Here is a 12,623-nt window from a genome sequence, read left to right on the forward strand (position 1 = left end):
GTCTTAAGTGAGAAAGTTGGAATGCCTCTTGATGTTTCAGTCTAAAAGATTAGGGAAAGTGACATCATTCAATTTCCTAGTTTTCTTGGTTTCTGGACATGACTGGTACCTTCATAATTCCAGACTATTCTAGGGGATGGATCTACCGAGAAGCTATCTCAGGGTCAATGATACAAACTTTGGTAGTTTAGGGAACATAGTGCAAGTGTTACAGTTTGGGAAGAAATTATATCCCTGCCTGTCAGAAGTCAGGCTGTACCTGCAAGTGTTACAGCTCTGAAGGGAAAGGTATCCTGACCTGTCAGGAAGTTGGGCTATACCTACCGCAATGTAGGGGAGGTATTCTGAATACCCGCTGTTGTTAAAAATGTCAGGTGAGAGCAGACAAACACACCATGGGACAGGGTTCAGGTTGGAGGTTGATTAAGGGGGAAGACAAGAGCTGAGAAGAAAAGAGAAGGGAGAGAGATGAAGGGATTGGAAGGAAGAGGTGCAAAAGCCTGCCTGCCTGCCTCTCTGATGAGAGGTGGGAAAGAGATTGAGGAATAGGTGGAGCTTGCCTTTAAAGTGGGTATAGAGGCTTACGCAGCCAAATAGCATGTGCATAGATTTTGTGATGTATGGCTGTAAGACCCTGGGAGCTGGCTAGGAATTTGTCTGAAATGCTAACATTTACAGCTGTAAAGAGAAAGGTATCCCTAATTGTTGGGAATGTCAGGATATATCTGGAGCTGTGAAGGGAAGTTATCCTGGATACCTACAGCTCTGGAGGGAAAGGTATCCTGACTTGTTGAGAAGTTGAGCTATATGTACAGTTTTGAAGGAAAGGTATCCTGGATACCTATAACTGTGAGGAGAAAGGTATCCTGAGTTGTCAGGAAGTCAGGATATAACTGAATCTGGGTTCCAGTGGGGGATCATCTCCCCACAGGATGAGGCAATCCTGCTTTTCTCCAAGAGAGGACTGCTACAGCTGAGCTTTGCTCCACTCCTCTAAGGGAGTTTCCCAGCAGGTGTCCATTGCTTCTCTGCTCCTCTCTACTAGGGAGTTTCACAGAAGAGATTCTGCTCCATGCTAGCAAAAGAAGGTCTGCACCCAAAACGCTTTCAAGAGATTTATTTGGGAAGGAGGAATCCAGGAGAATGGCTGGCTCTGCCAGGTTGGAGAAGGACAGCTGCCAACTGAACAGGCACAGGGCTTATATAGGGCATCTTAGTGGTATTTTTCCAAGGAGAAGATCTTTAGGGAGGAAATTGGTCAGATTTTGATCCCCTTGAGTTTGGACAAGTTCAGATTGGCTAGATTTCATGCTCAGGGATTGGTTGGTTTTCTGCTCAGGGATTGGTTTTGTTTTCCTGCTCAGGGATTGGTTGATTTCATGCTCAGTTGGTCAGGGGCAGATTTGGCCAAAGTGTGTTTGGGCAGTTTCAGGGCCAAGGTGTGTTTCTTTCACTGGCTCTGGTTTTAGGGTCAGGGTGGGTTTCTTTGGCTTGCTCTGCTTTCAAGGTTGAGGTGGGACTCTTTGACTAGCCCTTTTACCCTACACCTTATCCCAACATGAGGACCAGAAAGCCTCCTAGAATCAATGTGGTATTTCAGGGTAAGCCTTAACTAGATGTTTTTCCTGCAGTAGCCGACTCTTAGTGCAGTTGTATCAGAAGCAACAGAATGCTGTAAACTTAGATTCAGGGTTAATTCTTGTTGGAAGCTCAGTAGATCAGAATTCAAAGATGGTTTAATTTTAAAACACTAGAAAAAGGAGAAAAATGCTAAACAGAGGAATAATTTGCAAAGCAGAGCTAATCCAAACTAGGATAGGTTAAAATAGCAATAGTATTGTATAATTGCTGTGACCATTCCCCACTGTCAGCCCATGTCCCATTCCAACAAGTAGAGGGATGTTGTCTTTACTCTACTTTCTGTTGACTGTGGGCCAAGTATGAGGTGTTAGACTGGAAGGAACTGACATGGTTAGTACTCATTAGGCTGAGTACTTTGCATGGGAATTGTAAGAGAGATAACCTTGAGGGCATCTCAAGAATGGCCTTCCCTCACTTTGTTTCGCATTTTGTGTGTGGCTTGTGTGTGGGGAGGAGAACTCCACCCACCCATCCCCCATCCATGGCTCAAGAGTTCATAAACTCATTTGAAAGGCGTCTCCTTAAGAGAGTACCTCTAGGTACCCTGATCTAATGGTCCACATGGGGTCACCTTGCTGTTTCCTGAGGATTCATTTCACCTATGCTGAGGGGTTATATAATGTTGGAGCCCAATGTAGTCATGGTCTTAATGGTCCTAATTATTGCTCAAGCTGGTAACTGACCTTGGCATAACCCATGTGATGTTTATTTTTACAGACATGCAGAATGTAAGGCCTATGACATCATAGAGGCTTCCACCCAAATTTCAAAGGAAGGCCTTTGAGGCCAGCCAGTGTTCATCAGGGCTGTCTTTTAGGGAGCCCCCTGAGAAGGCAATATGCTAATCATGGTAGAGAAACTCATTGGAGATACTAGGAATGTAGAATTTCTGCCAAGAAAAGCTACAATGAGTAGAGCCAGCCCTGCAGAAAAGCCATGTTGTAGGCTTCCACCAAAAAGTCCACAAGAATGGGGCTTCCCAAACCTGTTGAAATTAAAGCATGCCACCATGTGCCCTACATGGTGGGTATGGAACTATGGGATTTAGTGTTTGCCCTAATGGTTTTGGTCTTGATTTAGTCTGATCTTTTATTGCTAGTCACCCTCATCCCTCTCCTTTGGAATAAACGTTTGTTCTATGCCATTGTATCTCAGAAGAATCAATGCATTAACTTTTTGTGATTTTTATATTGGCTCATAGCTAAGGGTTTGCCTTGAGTCCTAGTGGAGACTTGGACATTGAGATTTTATCAGAACCGTGTGAATTTATCACTTAGTAAACTGTAGCCCTGTAGAAGACACACACGCTTGTTTCTGATAGAGCAGACTCACAAGTCAGTCAGTATCATCCTTTTTGTTCATGGCGAGGTAAGAGCACTGTAACTGCCTTTCACAGTGTAAACTTTTCTTTCTCTTGGATGAAATCAGGGGACGACAATTACTTGCTGGGCATTCTTTGCTATGGGATATCTTTCTGTATGCTGTGAATATGTGTTGCTCCCATTGGCTAATAAATCTGCATTGGCCTATGGCAGGGCAGAATGGAGCCAGGTGGGAAAATCCAACAGAGATAGTGAAAGAAGAAAGGTGTGAGAGATGCCAGCCCAATGCCCAAGGAGCAACAAGATGCCAACAGACCAGTAATACCACAGCCATGTGGCAATATATAGATGAATAGGAATGGTTTAATTTTAGATGGAAGAGCTAGCTAGCAAGAAGCCTGAGACATTAGGCTATACACTTTGTAATTAATAGTAAGCCTCTGTGTGTTCACTTGGGACCAGGCAGCTGCAGGACCAGGCAAGACAGAGGAAATCTTCTGTCTATATATGACACCCATACATGTTAGCAAGAGTTTTCACCTAAAACTTGATAGGACTTACAAAGAGATTCTAGTATGGAGAGAAGAGCAGCTTCTTAGTTCATGTCTGTCATGCAGGTCACAGTACAGAGATACTGTGACATTCGAACTTGAGCACAGCATGGTGAATTCCTGCCATGGTACACAGAGGTGTCTCCAAGCCTCACAGTACACTGCATAGTGGATTTAGCTTTTGCTAGTACAGACAAGAAAAAAAGTTTCTGGGCTACATGAGGCTTGATAGAGGCATAGACCCACTGCTTCCCAGAATCGGTGGTGAGCACGACTCTCAGAGCTGGCAGAAAATGTACCCCTGCCACATTGGGAAGCTGAAGGGAGCAGAGTCAGCACCCAGGGCTTCCACTTTCATTCTAGCCACACAGCTTAGCAGTTTAAAATCTCTCCTAGACAGAAAAGGATTACAGATACACAATAAGACAGATTCAGATGGAATAAAACTCTAAATGGTTTACATTCTGTTTAAAAAAGCTCATAAGCTTGAGAGAGAAGAGAAAGGATATAGATAGTTATAAAAATCAATTTTTTTTTCGAGACAGGGTTTCTCTGTGTAGTTTTGCACCTTTCCTGGAACTCACTTTGTAGACCAGGCTGGCCTCAAATTCAGAGATCCTCCTGCCTCTGCCTCCTGGGATTAAAGGCATGTGCCACCACCGCCTGACAATTAAATAAATTCTTTAAAAAATAAAATAATAAAAAGCCACATAAAGATGGAAATTATACACAGAGTCTAGATTACGTTGTCTTTGGGATTTTTAACTAGAGAGAGACATCCAATTATACAGGCTAATGAGTTAAACCAATATATATATTTTGAAGGTATCTTGACTTCAAAATTTGAGTCTAAGGATAGTTGCTTTGGAAAAGAGGTTCTACTTTTATTTCCACAGAAGATAAGAAGCTGTGGATTCCTTCCAGGTTAATATGATTCCATCAAGGAAGACCCCTGAGAAGTCTCCAGATGATCCAACATCCAGAACAGCTTCAAGGTAACTGGCTGAGAAGATCCAGCCTCACAGACTACTCCAATGAGGATAGATTAACAGTACCCCAAATCAGCAGGAAGTAGCCTAAAACAGTACACTCACATTCCCAAAAAATGGATTATGGATGTTTGTCTTTGTTTAGGGATTTGGTTACAAATTGTCATTGGTCATAGTCAATCTCTTTCCAAAAGAAGAAAGGGGGATATGATATAGAAATATATGATATAGAAATGATAGGATAAAAGTGTAGATTATTAAATCTACTTTAATTCAAAAAACAACTGATAATCTCCAAATACTTTACTTGGTATGTATTTTGATTTATTAATACAAATTTAAGGTCAATTTTGTTATGATGTACATATTTTTCTACTCTTGTTTAAGGTATTATGTTTATGCAATTCATTTAAAATTGTAATGTACAATTAAGAAATACAGATTAATAATTAGTTATCTATGATAATCAAACTTATAGTCATGTTAGTTAAATTTTCTAGGTATACATAGATATATTTCAGTTAAGTAGGTAATCTTCAAACACTTCAAAGACCTACAGAATATGGCATTTAAAATGTTTCAAGAGGCCAGGCAGTGGTGGCGCATGCCTTTAATCCCAGCACTCGGGAGGTAGAGCCTGGCAGATCTCTGTGAGTTCAAGGCCAGCTTGGGCTACCAAGTGAGTTCCAGGAAAGGTGCAAAGCTACACAGAGAAACCCTGTCTTGAAAAACAAAAAAAAAATGTTTTAAGAACTTAGACTTTTCTGGACATTGAGACATGTCTGCTCCTGGTATTACTAATCTGCTTCAGAGAAGATGATGGGCATTGAAGAAACTCCATATGGAGTTTTCTTTCTTTATGGCAAAAGTTAGCCATTTGGGCAAGAAACTGATTTTTCCTGGACTGCTTGACAATATGTTGTATAAACTGGACATGCAGGACCCATAGGAAGATGACTACTGAACTTTGCAAGGCAAGATGGTCTTTCAGGTTCCTGCTTCACAGAGGAGACTGCCAGACTTTCTGCAGGACACAGGGAGAAGCAACTGATGAACTTTGCCAATAGATGAGACAACCCTTCAAATTTCCTGCTTCACTAAAAAGTCTGCCAGAGACTCTAGGCCTGTAGACTGAAGATAGATGTCCCAATGTTACAGAGGAACTTTGAATGACTGTTCAGGCAGCCAGTTGTCTCTGTCATTTCTAGAATTTTGGAAGTTGCTTATAATGCACTTGTTGTTTAGTTAGGTAGTATTATATCCTCCTAGGGTCTTTGATGAAGTTGAAGACTAGATAGCTGTAATTATAGTTTTCCTTAGTCATGATAAAAGATAAATTATATATAAAACTTTAGACTCACAAAAATAGGATAGATGATAGAATGTTTTCTAATCTTACGAAATACAAATAGACTAGATATTGTAACTGTAATTCTTACTTAATAACTATTTTGTTATACATAATTTTACTATGTTAAAGTTAAAACCTTCCCTGTGAGTTTGAGACTAGCCTGGTCTACAAAGTGAATTCCAGGACAGGCTCCAAAGCTACACAGAGAAACCCTGTCTTGGAAAACAAACAAACAAACAAAAAGTTAAAACCTTCCTTTTTTTATTAGACAGAAAAAGGGAAGTGCTGTGGGATGTCTTTCTGTATGCTGTGAATATATGTTGCTCCCATTAGCTAATAAATAAGACTGCATTGGCCTATGGCAGGGCTGAATGGAGCCAGGTGGGAAAATCTAAGAGAAATAGTTAGAGAAGAAAGGAGAGTGAGAGAAATGCCAGCCTGATGCCAAAGGAGCAACAAGATGCCAGTAGACCGGTAATGCCACAGCCATGTGGCAACATATAGATGAATAGGAATGGGTTCGTTTAAGATGAAAGAGCTAGCTAGCAAGACGCCTGAGTCATAGGCCACACAGTTTGTAATTAATAATAAGCCTCTGTGTGTTTACTTGGGACCAAGCAACTGTGGGACCAGGCGGGACACAGGATAACTGCCATCTATAACCCCTTGTCTCATTTGTGTAGCAATGTAGGCTGTAGGGTAAGGGATTCTAATCACATAGGAAAAAACATCCATATCTCATAGATGTTCCCATTGAAGGGCTTCTAGGAATTAGGTAACTCCAAGTACAAGCGCTGCTGATCATTTTTTCTCAACAGTGGTAGATGTCTTGCTTGAACCCTGAAAATTCATGCAAGGAGAGGTGTAAGTACAAAATAAGCAATCCAAGTTTATAGCCCCCACTATACCTGGAAGCTCATGTAATGGTCCTGTATTTAAGAGGACCTTTCGATTTAACACTGATTTTGATTGGGTATTGTGGTTTGAGATGTCTCCCTATAAGTCTTGGCATTTGAATATTTGATCCCCAATTGGTAGCCCATTTGGGAAGGACTGGCCTTGCTGAGGAAAGTGTGTCACTGGGGATGGGCTTTGAGGTTGCAAACAAATTTGGCACCATTTTGAGTGTGCACTCTCTGCTTCCTTCAAGACGTGAGTTTACAGTTCTTCCTGCCACAAGCCTCTGCTCAGCCATCATTGACTCTCAACCTTCTGGAACTGTGAGCCCCAGATAAACCCTTCTGGTAAGTTGCCTTGGTTGTGCTGTTTTATCACAGCAATAGAAAAGCAACTGATAGAGATATTAACTTCTGTTTTCCTTGATTTAATCAAAATGTTAGACAAATTGTTTACAAATTTGGGCCTTCTGAAGTGACACTTTAGGTAACTCATGTAGCAGAGAGTTTAGCACCCAAACAGTGTTAAATACACATTTTCTGTGCATTGAGACCTACTATAATAAACATTATCAACAGACTGTAGCAACACTCCCTCAATTTCTAGGCTCCTCTAGCCTCTGGCTAATATCTGACCAGAGATTTTTTTTTTTTTTTGAAACACTGCAGTAATATAATCCAACAATATTGGAAAGTGGAGTTTGTTTTTCACTTTCATCACTCAAGAGTAACTGAGCTTTGTGAGTGGCTTGTAAAAGGGTGTCTTTCAAGTGTAAGACACAATCCACCATAACCTCTGAGTAAGTGCCAGAAAGGCCTAAGAACTTGGTGTCACAGGGTGAACATTTCTCACACTGTTCCCAGCTCACAAGCCCTGAACAAAGCTGTATTCATGAGCTTTTTCACAATCAAAGCTGGAGTATAAGGGGAACCTATGGGGTCAGACTGGTCCATATCCAAGAAGTTTCATTTCCCTGTTACTCCTGCAATGGATATACCTTTTTGGTTCATTCATCTGAGCCACTTTAGTATTGAGGGTGAATCATGCAGCTCTCTAGAATCCATCTGGAAGTAATTTGGTTTACCATTGTCACCCATTCCTGGGGCTCCCCTGGTGTGATGGCTATTCTTGATTGTCAACCTGATTGTATCTGGAATAAACTACAATTCAGAAATGGAGGGCACACCTGTGACATTTCCTGCTTGGTTTGAAGTGGGTGAATTCCCTGCTAGTCCAAACCTTTAAGGTAGGAAGATATACACCTTTGCCTTGGATCTTAGGGGTAGAAGATACAGGCATTTAATTCAGATCTTGCTGGGAGAAGACACACACCTTTCATCAAAATCTTGAGATGGGAGGACACATCTTTAATATGGGCCAAACGTTCTGCTAGAAGTGTATGTAAGAACACAGAAAAAGGAAACTTTTACTTTGTTTACTTGCTCTTGCCTGTCTGTTACAGCCACTCCTTCATATGCATTGGAGCCTACTTCTTTAGGATTCCAGGATAGCCAGAGACCCGTTGAGACATCCAGCCTTGTGAAACTGAGCAACTACTACGTGATAGGACTATCTGTTCACAGCCAGCCATTGTTGGATTAGTTGAATTGCAGCCTGTAAGTCATGCCAATAAATCCCATATATATTTATTTATATATACACATTATATGTGTGTATGTGTATGTATGCACATATGAGAGTGTGTGTATATGTGTGTATATATTCTATGACTCAGAGAATCTTGACTAATATACCTAGGGAACTTATAATTGGATCTAATAGATCTGCAGCCATCCTCTGGTCTCCTTGTTCATCACTTGACACACATTCTTGCCCCATCATTTGTCTCTGTGTTTTCCCCACCTCTTTTCTTCAGTTTTGAGCATTCATGCTTCTGATAACCCTTATCCATGGAATAAGCAAGTTAGTCTCTTTCTGGGGATGTCCTTTTCTCATATTATGGACTCATTTTTCCTTTTTCTCATGTTTTGTCTTGATGTAGTCATGAAAATTGTCTCATCCTTCTCATTTTTTCTGGTGTCATTTGGCAAGTGTCTAGCAGCTGGGATGGATTCATTCCAGCTGCCTCCTCTCCAGCTTTGGAAGTTGTCTAAAAATGTCAGGGCATTATTCCATAAAAATCCCATGTTAACTGTATTTACAGTGTCTGGATCAGCACACATATATTTTGTAACATAGCTCATAAAGTCTAGGAATTCTGAGGGTTTCTAATTTGCTTTTAGTTTGATTTCATGCTTTAGTTATATGTCTTTTCTTAGATATGGTGTTCCTTAATTTTCTAAGGCCTAATATTTGTAACTCAGTTAAATCATTATTCCCATTCCCTTTTATCACATGTTTTCCATTTAGGTCCTAATAGATCCCCCAGGCAGACTGATAATTCTATAACTATAAGCCCGGAAATGATAAAGATACTGTAAAGGGACACATTTGTCCATCATGGTGACAATCAGACTATTGAAATAATGGCTTTCAAGAAATTAAAATCTAATTCTGGGAGAAGAAAAAGCTTAAAGACTGGTCCAGCCAAAGGAAAAACTTTTCTCAAAAAGATTTACAATATGTCAGGGCACCTTCCAAGAAGTGACAGTGAGTATATTGTAGGTGGACCACACCTTGAGCAGGTCTGCTTCGATGTGGGTAACTCTGGCCTCTGCTGTAACCTTACTTCAGGGTATGTAAGCTCACAAAATGGACTCATAGGAGGTCATTGGATCTTTGTCCCTCTTCCTAATGAGGCTACACTGAACAAAATTTGTTTTCTACTTCTCACTATTAATGTGGCTGTTTGAATTGGCTTACTGAGGATGGGCAGCTAAAACTGGCTTGTTGGGGTCCAGTCTGTGACCCTCAGTCTAGTATAGGTTTTGCCTAACAGGGACACATGCCTCTTCTCATCTCTGCTCACTAAAACACTGAACCTAAAGCATCTTCCAGGTGGTACACTGAGTTGTAAAAATAGACAAATCCATTGCTTTCTCTGGGTCTTATGTGGTAGATGTAGAGTCTACTGTAAAAAAATTTAATTGAAAAAAAAAATCTATGTCCAGTAATACCCTGCTGGCTGAACTTCCTGGTTGAGTCCTCTGGCTTAATGCCACCTTAGAGGATATGACCTCACCCTGAGGAATGACAGCACCAAGTCAAACTAAGCGTTTAGTCAGTTTTAAAAGAGACTGTCTCGGCCTTGCTTTGATATTGACGGGCAGATCTGGCAGCTTGTTTGCTGTCCACAGGATTTGGCTTTGCCATGGCCTTTATATTTTTAAATGTTTTTTTCAATACAGGGGATTTTATCTAGAGCCTTGTGCATGCTAGGCAAGTGTTCCACCACTGAGGTATATGTCCAGCCCATGTTTTACATTGTCTTTTGAGATAGAGTCACCCAGGTTTTCCAGGCTGAATTTTAGTTTGCTCGTGCAGCCAAGATAGTCCTTGAATCTGTGATCTTTCCTGCCTTAGCCTCCCAAGTAGGAGGCTAGCACCTATATCACAAGCCTTCACCACCAGGCTCAGGAGGTTCTTAAAGCATTTTAAAAGACTGACTCCTCTCATCCTTTCTTCCTAAATATTCTCTCTCTCTCTCTCTCTCTCTTTCTCTCTCTCATTTTTGGTTTTTAGAGACAGGGTTTCTCTGTGTAGCTTTGGAGCTTATCCTGCAACTTGCTCTGTAGACCAGGCTATCCTCAAACTCACAGAGATCTGCTGTCTCTGCCTCCCAAGTGCTGGGATTAAAGGCATGTGCCACCACCACCCAACTCCTCCTAAATGTTCTATGTGGGGATAATATCTCTGTTTTGCTCTTCCCCATTGGTCCCTTCTAGCTGGAATTCTTATTGTGTAAATGCATACATGCTTACACAAAAGACATTTCATTCCTTTTACACAAACTTCGATGGAACAATTGCAATAAGATTATATAGAAACTTAAATGCTGGGTGGCTGTCTATCATTAGAATCTAACACATTCTAAGCCATGCAGTATTGCACTAGAACACAATTTTTTCAATAAGAGGTGCTTAGGTGCATAATTCCATGCTTCCCAGTGGGTGAGTTAGGTTCAGAGGACTCTAGGCTGATCTGTCCATTATGTAGTTCTATAAGTGGAAAAAAAAAAGCCCAGGAAACAGAGTCTTAAACAAATGAGCCTGTTATTACTTTGAGATAGAGCTGAGAATACCAAGATTCTAAGAATTATATCAAATATCCCAAGCAGAGTCCAAATGGTTATTTAAGACCCAAACAATGAAAAACAGTGTTGTCAGTGTAAGTTTGGTGTGGCTTGCCCATTCTGGAGCTATTGATACCTCTAATTCTAAAGAGGTTACTTTCTACCAACAAAGTATTTATAGGCAGCTGGTGTTTGGAGAGAGAAGAAGCCAAGAATCTGCTGTAAAATGTCTGCCAAGGTCAACTGGGTCAGCTTTCCATGAGCAGCCAGCTCACAAGCCCTTGATTCCAACTCCTGATAGAAAACAGGAGGATGGCGCCACCCAGAGGGAAAATTTGATAGCTGCTTGCATCCCACATCTGTTAAAAGATCCAAGGCAAAGCTGTTCAAAGTTCGGGAGGGCCAGAGTAAGTGGGAAGATATTAAACTTATTCAAGTGAACCTGTCCTCTGACAGTGTGGGAAGCTGTTGTTCCCCCAAACAAAAGTCAGCTTCCAGAACTCAGGAATGTGAATGGGACATGAGAGGAAATGAACCATGTGAGACAATGAGCAGAATCTTGACATCCAGGGACTGTATTTTCTCTTGTGTTGGAAGATTCTTGAGATAATTCTTTCTCATATGCCTACCCATGTCATTCTTCAGAAAAACCATTGTTTTGGCAAGTTACACATCAGTCCACTTAATGATAGAATCAGATTGGTGAGTCCTTGGCCTACACTTTGATGCTACTTTAAGAGACCACAGATGTCCCTGGCTCTAAAACATGGCTGAAGAGGGTGTTGGGACCTGTGATTATATCTTTCCTTTCCCAACAACAGTTAATTGCAGTACATGGTGTCTCAGCCATTCAAAGTCTTGTTCTTTAGAGTTTATAACGCTGGGTAAAAAGAAAAAAATGTGTAACTTCACAAAAGACATCTAGAGCTCATCTAAAACAGGCTATGGAGGTCACAGTAGCATCTGCAGTACCAGGGCTACAGTATCGTGTGAGTTAGTTATCACTCAGTTGGACATCATGAGGAACCAAGGATTTGCAGTTCTGAGTAGAAAGGCAAACTAGTGGCTGCCTCTTCGAGGACCTAAAACTAAGCCCACAGAGTTGTAACCACCTCATTTTTGACGTGTTTGTCAAAAACATACATTGGAGAAAAGACAGCCTTCGCAACAGATGGTGCTGGGAAACCTGGATATCTACATGCAGAATGAAACTAGATCCTTTACCATCCTGCACAAAGACTACCAATCTGAAATGGATCCGAGTCCTTAACATAAAAGCTGTAACTGAAAATCTCTCCAGGGAGATTTTTTTGTAAAAACACCTCAAGATATAGGCATAGGTGAGGGTTTTCTGGGTGGACTCGTCAGTAAAGAAAGTGACCCCATGAACTGAAGGAGATTGCATGAAGCTGAGCTTCTGCACAGCAAGAAAACAAGTACTGGAGTGAAGAGACAGCCCACAGAATGGAAAGAAGACTTTTCCAACTACACACACACACACACACACACACACACACACACACACACACACACACACACACGACAGGATTAATACCCAGGATGTATGAACTGTAAGATGTAAATCATCCAGTGAATGAACAGGTTAACGATTCTCAAAGGCAATGAAAATGGCTGATAAATACTTAAAGTGTTAACGTCCTGAGCTATCAAGCAAATGTT

The sequence above is a fragment of the Peromyscus eremicus genome, chromosome 10 (genome assembly GCF_949786415.1).
Source record: "Peromyscus eremicus chromosome 10, PerEre_H2_v1, whole genome shotgun sequence".
NCBI classification, from domain to species: domain Eukaryota; kingdom Metazoa; phylum Chordata; class Mammalia; order Rodentia; family Cricetidae; genus Peromyscus; species Peromyscus eremicus.